Source organism: Taurulus bubalis (genome assembly GCF_910589615.1).
Source record: "Taurulus bubalis genome assembly, chromosome: 11".
Taxonomy (NCBI): domain Eukaryota; kingdom Metazoa; phylum Chordata; class Actinopteri; order Perciformes; family Cottidae; genus Taurulus; species Taurulus bubalis.
The window spans coordinates 22,912,447-22,920,686 of record NC_136599.1 but is presented as its reverse complement, the minus strand read 5'-3'; positions in this window follow the sequence as shown (position 1 = coordinate 22,920,686).

Below are 8,240 nucleotides of genomic sequence, written 5' to 3'. Positions count from 1 at the left end.
TACACCGTTTACACCAAGACTAAGTGTACAAAACAATGGTGCACATCCCCAAAACAAACGACGACCGACTTTAACAGGTATTATGATGAGTCAAGAAAACAGCAGTTAAGAGTCCTGTGTGACAATATTCCCCAGATAGATACATAAGTGCAATGCCAATTTTTTCAACCAAGGTAATTCATGGATTGAATTTAAGTACCCCACAATAACATCATATTATGTCATAAATGATTAAAAACTCTGATGTGATCACAAATAAGGTCTCAAGACTAACAATAATCAGGCATGAAAACGGGTCAGGGGTGAAAAAGGTGAGAAGGATATTACCCCTCTAGGGAGGTCCGGGGGCATGCTCCCCCGTAAGAAAAATGTAAATATTCCATATTTTAAAGCATCAATCTGATGCATTTTGAGATGCTTTTTTGCCAACCTGGGGAGAGCTGGAGAAACTTAACTTCAGCCATGAGTCAAACATTATTATGGCCTCCTTACTAAGTATTATGCAAGCCATTTCATGCCAGCCTGTCACTGGGTCTAACATTTACAGTACTAATAAAGAAAAAAGAAAAGCTGGTCAAGAGATGTTGGATATGTTGTTATGGATTATTATTAATACTAAAAACATTTCCGATAGAAGGGCCGACCGGGTAAACAGCTGCTTCTTCAGCCACCAGATGACTAAACATATGACACTGCCTGTGAAGAACAACGGCGGCATAAACAACACAAAGCAGCCTGACAAGTTGCTAACGCCTAATAGCGGCGACAATAAATACCCTTTGTGTCTTAAACTTATTTCCGGTTTGCTTGACGTTCAACCACTGCGCTTGGTTGGTATCAGCAAAACATATTTCTTAGCTTACATCATGTCTACGATGGACTGCATTGGGGGGGAAATGGCTGCTATTGTCTTTCTTTCCCAAGACTTATTTTGTGTGTTTCGAAAGAATATAACGTTCATTTGACCGATGAGCGCGAGACCAGCAAACTACCGGATATATTAAAAATAATAATAATGGAGTTAGACTAACAATAATGGTGTCCTCTCCGTATCAGAACACGGAGCTCCACTAGTTACATTTTAATCCAACTGAACTGACGTCCAGCGTGTTTGTTAGCAACTGACAACAACTGCCCAGTCGTAATCATAAACGCCAACCCTCTGAACTTGGTCTTTTTTCGGCATGCTAATTCAACGAACGTCGGCACAACTTACATAACGTTAAAACAACCCAACTCGAGAATGGACACCGAGCTAACGCTAACTCGGTTAGCCGCACAGTGGGGAACAGTGTGTCCGGGTTAGCTGCACAGCACTGGCGCTAAAACAGCGCCTATGCGCGTGCGGTGGCGGTTCGGTCCCCGGACTCACGTCGAGAACATGTTGAATGTCAGCCGGTCGCCAGCTTTGACAGCCGGCTGCCGTCCCAGCCTGGCTAACTGCTAGCCTACTAGCTCGTGTCATCATCATGGCTGGCTGGAAATCCCAAAGTCTAACAGCTATGGGGAAGAAAAGAAACAAACAACCAAATACCGCCGGAGAGATATGTAGCCTTTTAGTAACCACTTACCCGAATCCAAGAGACGGTTGTAAAATAAAAAAAACTGGAAACGCCGCGGTGAACTCCGAGCCCTCGGTGCTGCGGGATGTTTAGGTTTCAGTCGGTGCTCCACTTCGAGGAAGAATAAACTTCCACCATCTTCGTAAACTCACGTCACGTGAGCGAAACAAGGTGGGGCGCGTGCTCCTGTCCCCCACCCCCCTGTGCGTTGTGATTGGACCAGAGTTGGGACAGAATGGACCAATAGACGGCCAGTAAACACGATGACGCGTTCGGCCTCCCTGTTGAAAGTGTCATACACAACTGAATGGATCTTACGTCAAAGGGATTTTTCCTCAAGTGCCGTGGACGCACTTTTCAGTGCAGTCATTAAGTGAACGGAATACAACGAGGAATCAGCGTCTGAATCGGCCGAACACCAAAATATATGTTTTGCTATACTTCCTGGTGGCACGTAAAGGCAGTAGTACTAAGATATACCTGTACCAGACCCCTTTAAATGACACGATTGTGTATTTTACTTGCTATAACACTGGCTAATGTGAATGGCACTATACATTCCTGGTATTCTCTCCTGTTTTTAGATTGTTCTAGTTATTGTATTGTTAGACACTGCGGTCCAGCTGCCACCGGCTACAAACAGTAGATGGCAATGTTGTACTTCACAGCAAAATGACCGCAGGTTGATGCTGCAGACAATAAATCAATCATTATTGTCTCTTCAATCAGGACGTTGGCAGCTTTAATCCATTAACCGAATTTCTAGTTCGGTGGCATTTGGTTTTGGTAAACTTACAGTGTCAGAACATCACAGAACATAACAATCATCATTTAGACATAACCACAAGACGAGATTGCTGGCTTGGAACAGCTTGCTAAATTATCTAATCATGATTTAAAAAAATATATATTGTTTTATAACCTACAAAAAAGTAAGATTACGTCACAATTAACTGGAAACAACAGCGTTTTTTGCTGGAATGAAACTCAATAAGTGATATCACTCTGCTTTGCTTTTTGAGTACAGATTAGAATTAGAAATATAATTATGTATTATTCCTATTCCTCGTCATTATTATTATTGTTGTTGTTGTTGCTGCTGCTATTAGTATTCCTATTCTTCTTGTTATTATAATTATTACTATTATTATTTGTATTATTGTTGTTGTTTTTCTTATTATTATTATATGTATTGGTATTCATATTATTGATCACATTCAATGTTCTTACGTCCGTCCTTATAGTTTACACATATTCTGTGACACTGGATCTTTCAAAATACCGTGATTGGGTTTTTCGTTGAATGAAATAAATCCAGCACGTGTAATGTCTCGAGCTCTCTTATGACTATGCTGCCTGTACCAGTCGGATTTTGAAACGACCACTGAGCCTCATCTGTCAAAATATTACAAAAATATGTCTCTGTCAGACTAACGGAGACGAGCAAGATGTTACAGGGAGTTTTTCCTCTCCGTCAAAATAAAGGCTTCGAATGTGTCTCTTCGGAACAAACATGAAATCAAATACAGTATTTAGATTTCAAGTTATATTATCATTTCATTAAATCACCAATACTATTCTCTCTTACCTTCAATCATGATTGTGAAGACTTTGAATTGGAAAATATAATGCATGTTTTTTTTTTAATAATGCATCTGCAGTGTCATACGTATGATCTGACTAAAGTAGAACACATTGTTCTATTGCTCACTCTAACTGTGCTCCAAAAGCTGAATGTATGTGCTGAATAAACACTCAAAGTGCCATCAGCTTAATACTTTTAAAGTTGCTCCTTCATTTGGCGAGTTTTATTTTGAAAGTGACAACCGGAAAAGATGTGCATTAACCACTGTGCCCAGCTCGACTGCTGCGGGCTGAGCAGTCGAGGTTGGTCAGTGTTGTCCGATGGTCAGCATGAGACCTCTCTCTGCGCGGTGTATGCGAGCATGGGAATATTTGGAGGAAACGACAGTTTGACGGGACCCTCAAAGAAAAGGTGAGCTCTGCATTTGTTTTCCTCTTTAAAAAAAAAAGAAGAAAAAGAAGCCAGGTCACTTATTGCTGTGTCTTTTTTCCTGAGGCTTCACTTGAACGTGGTGGCGTGAAATACGTCCATAAGTCAGGATGAGAGTGAGCTGTGGCTGTGCGACAGTCAAACTAGAACAACATTTGTACTTGTATAAAACAACCTTTGTATAATGCTCCTATTACTGTTCCTGAAGGAAAGTCTTTAAAGGGATTGTGAAGTATAAGCATAGAAGAAAGTAATATAAGAAGACTATTGGATTTATGTGTTTATTATCACAAACCATATTAAGGTCACCATGAAGTGACCATTGACTGCCATGCACAGACACGATTGAAGGTTCTCACAGTAATATTAAAAGGAATATAACTGTGTGTGTTTTTTAATGTATTTATTATTATTATTTCTGCACAGGGTTGTAAAGTGTATCATTGAGGATGAATGAAGGTTGAGGCAAGATCACGCCCTGAGTTGGCTTGTTGCCTGCCTCTACAGTTGCAATTCTAAGTATATGAATTGAAATAGAATAGAGTTGAATAGAGTGTCGCTGTGATTATCTCCACTAATTTGAAACACACCAGATGGCCGAAAAGTCCCATGGTCAGCATACAGGGTGGATGAAGTGACAGTAAAGAAGGGTGATTTTGGTCGTTTACTGGAGCATTTCCTGTCATCTTGGATCAATCGAACTTCAAGCTGCTTCTAATACACTATATAGCTTCTTCTTTTTTTAAGCAGGAGTCACGTCAGAGTATTGTGTCACCTGAGTTGCAGTATATCTCTACATGCTTAATACAATCTTAATATAAACGACTGAGGGGCTTTGATACCAGCAAAAGAAGAAGAAGAAAAAAGAAGCACATCTCTCTGACAGAATTATGCAGTTTGCAAATAAAGCATCCTGTCCATTTGACATTCAGTACGCAGCCAAAGCACCAAATAAAGAGGGAAACCATGCAGGGACCACGGCGGTGTAGTCACGCAGGTCTACCCTTAAACTGCTCCCAGCAGGCCCGACAAGTGTTCCCAGAATTTGAATTTCTCCTGGGTGATTTTCATTCACTTTTGAATGCACATTAGCAGGAAAGCAGCCCTGTATACTTTGTATATATATATATATATATATATATATATATATATATATATATATATATATATATATATATATATATATATATATATACAGCACATAACGTATATATAAATAAGTAATAACGTGACGCTCACTAGTATTATTGTAATACCCTCCTCGTCCTCGCACTTGCCTCTGCAAAATTCGCCATGGCAGCTTTTATTTCCATGTTTGCTTTGTGTGTGTTTCTGTCTGTAATTGGCTCCATTTCGTTGTAGCACCCTCTGACCCTCGCGTCCGTCCGTGGGAAACTTTTACCCGAGCCCCCTACCCCGATCCCCCAGTGGGTTCTCGACTGGAACAGCCTGCTCTTGCCAGGCAGCTAGCAGTGTATTAATAAGTGTTTTGGCAGCTACTTCGGTCCCCAACCCCCTCCTCCCTTTCATAACACAAACAAGCCTCCCCCCATCGAAGTACCTGAAAAAAACACATGCTTATTTTAGATTCAGGGGACGATAACACGTCAGGATTGGACACAAATGATTGCAGGGAGGAGGGTTGTAGTTAGAGTGTCAAAGATGTGGCACGATGACAATGATAGGACTCATTGCATGCTTGAGCGCCTGTGAGCAATATCAACTCCCTCTATTATGTTTATTTTTGTGGCAAGTTTGCACTTATTGGAGATCAGTTACACTAAATATGGAATATACACTATACACTAAATATGGAATATATGCAGATCAACTCATGTTCCAGATAGATACGCCTCTTTAACCCTTTAAAAACAGTGTGCGAAAATCCCCCTCAACTGGGAGACTGCCTCCAAAAGGCGGAAACAGGAGTCCAAACTGAAGCAAGGCTTGGACCCTTGACAGCATGACGGTGTATGAACACATTATATCCTGGTGGATATAATAATGATCGACAAATGATCATGAATTGTAGCCCTACTTCAGATACAAGATTTCGGACATCATTCTGAAATAGTGAATGTTCGGTTGTCTGACCGGGACTCTGTGAGTCCATATCAAAAGGCCATAAGGATGTCAGCTAGGTCCCCTCGCTACCAAAGTCCCCTCCATGTCCATTTGTGTACGTGTAACAATGGCCTATTTTTAACCTGTTGGGCTGTTGGAGGAAGATCCTCCTCAACCTTCATCCTTCCTCCACCTCCCCTGGCATACACACAGTGACACACATTCTTTTTCTCCTCGGATCGATGCGAGAGTAACCCTCCGACAGTTCAACAGCAGCTTATTTATTAGAGGGAACTCGAGAAAGCCGGAAGGGAGAATTCAGCCCTGAATTCGTCAGCCTTGAATCTTTAAGTAACTTTCACAGAACTGAATCTGTTGTGCTTCGGCAGACGAGAAGAGGCAGCTCGAACAAGCTGCTGAATGTATTTGTGAACAGCAGGAGATGGAAGTGAACGGTAATAGCTGTTATAGATGGTGTAAGAGATGAATTCCTCGTGGTGGAAACCAACCAGGTACAACAAGTACTGAACATAAATGAACAGTCTTCCATGTGGTGCTGTTTATCAGTCTGGATTGTTGGAGACGTCGGGCCGGAGAGATGTCTGCTTTCCCTTCAAATTATTTGGACTAGATGGCACTGGGCTTGTGTTGCTCCAAGCACCCAAAAAAATTAAAAATAATAATACATTAATATAGTTCACAGAGCGTGTTGCGAGAAGTTTCATGAGGGGGGCTATGGGTGATAGAAAATAGATCCTTCATGAAGCTGCTCACAATGAGTTCTGTGGATTATTATATGGTGTAACCTGGTCAGGATTTCTGGAAAGAGACGTTGCTGTTGAGTTTTTCAAATATTCATTTTTTTGGGGCTAGACAATGTAGCCATGTAGCCCCCATTATATTGGAGAGAAGGCAGACATCTCTCCAGACGATATCTCCAAAATAGGCAAGTCACACCAAAATAGTCTGGACTGATAAATAGCACTGCAGGTTTCAAATAAAAATGTTACATTAAAAACATGTGATACCTTTATGCAAGAGCATTCATTTGTAAAGATTTGACCAGTGGTTCCCAAAATATTTTGGCTTGTGACCCTTACAATGAATCAGTGTCTAGTCGTAGCAGTTATACATCAAAGGGTTTTTGTCCCTCTAAAACTTCTGAGATGAGTTAAATAACAGTTTCAAGACTAAAGAGGTAGAATTATTCCATAGTACACAAAAAGGCAAAGATTCACTCCAAAGTGTTTACTTCTTTGCCACCTCATTAATCATCTCACGACCCCTTCAGATTTATCTTGTGACCCTTTTTAGGGGCCTGGCCTCCGTTGTTGGGAACCACAGGTCTACATTACATCACTGTAAACTAGCTAATGTCATATAGAAAAATACAAAAGCGGGACCTTTTTTTAATTTCTTTTGCAGAAAGAGAATGTGTATTTGTCATACTTTAAGAACATTTTGTTGATAATACTTCAATACTTTGAATTCAGATATGGAGAGGGCATGTTTGCATTCTTAGGTTATTGGTTCTTTCCTTTGATTATGTGAATAGCCATTCCACCCCTGATAATTGTCAAGTAGTATATATTGTAGTTTAAAGAGCTTAGTGGATGGTAAGCATGATATACAAATACAATTAATTAATTTCATTAATTGATTCATCGTCAATTCTAGATGTGGACATTCGGGTTGTGTTTTCAATTTCTAGCTTGCTAAAATGATCTTTTCTCTTTCGTTATTGTTGTTCACAGTAGAAGTAGTTGCTCTCAAGGCTCCTAGGTTATTTTTCATGGAGGTTTTTCTAATCCAGGCTCTGGTTCTCTGCTCCCCGAAGCATCTGTTCCATCTGTGTGTTTGTAATTTACCAAATTAACTTGAATACTTCGTCAAAAGCCACTGCATCCAATTACAGCATTTTGTAGTCAAATGTGCACGTCCCCGCAGCTGATATCGAATGAGAAAAAAAAATACCTCGGGCAATAATGACCTCTGGGGTCGGGACAAACGTCACAGCAGCATCTGCGATCCGTCTCACTGGGTGCAATGGCCGATGGAGCTAAATCTGGTGTAACAAAACAGCAATGTTTGGGTTTCCCACCATCCCGTGATCCCATGAGAGCGGGATGACTCTCACAGGGAGGTTGTAGGATGTGGACTGACATAAATATACACTGATAGTCCTTATGGATTTTTCTTCCCATTGTGGTGGATACTAAGACATAGAGACATTAGATATTTTTAGCATCTACAGGGGGGTTTGATCAAAGATGTTTCAACAGGTTTTTGTGTCAGCACGTCGATTTTAGGCACTTGTTTTTTCTGTGCAGAGATTTATTATCATGCCGGAAGAAATCCACTGCAGAGGATGAGGAGTTCAAAAGCACTTATGCTTCTAAATGGAAAATTACCACTCCTTGGATGTTTTCCAAAGGGATTCTGGGAAATGTAGGATGTAAATGATTTATTGTGTGGAGGGCGGGGGGGTTGAGAGAAAGTGGGTGTACAAAGAAATTACAGCAGTTCATCAGTAAGTAACTTAATGGATGAAACAAAAGAAAGCTTTTTCTAAATGAAGGTTATTATCCTCCCACTCTGTT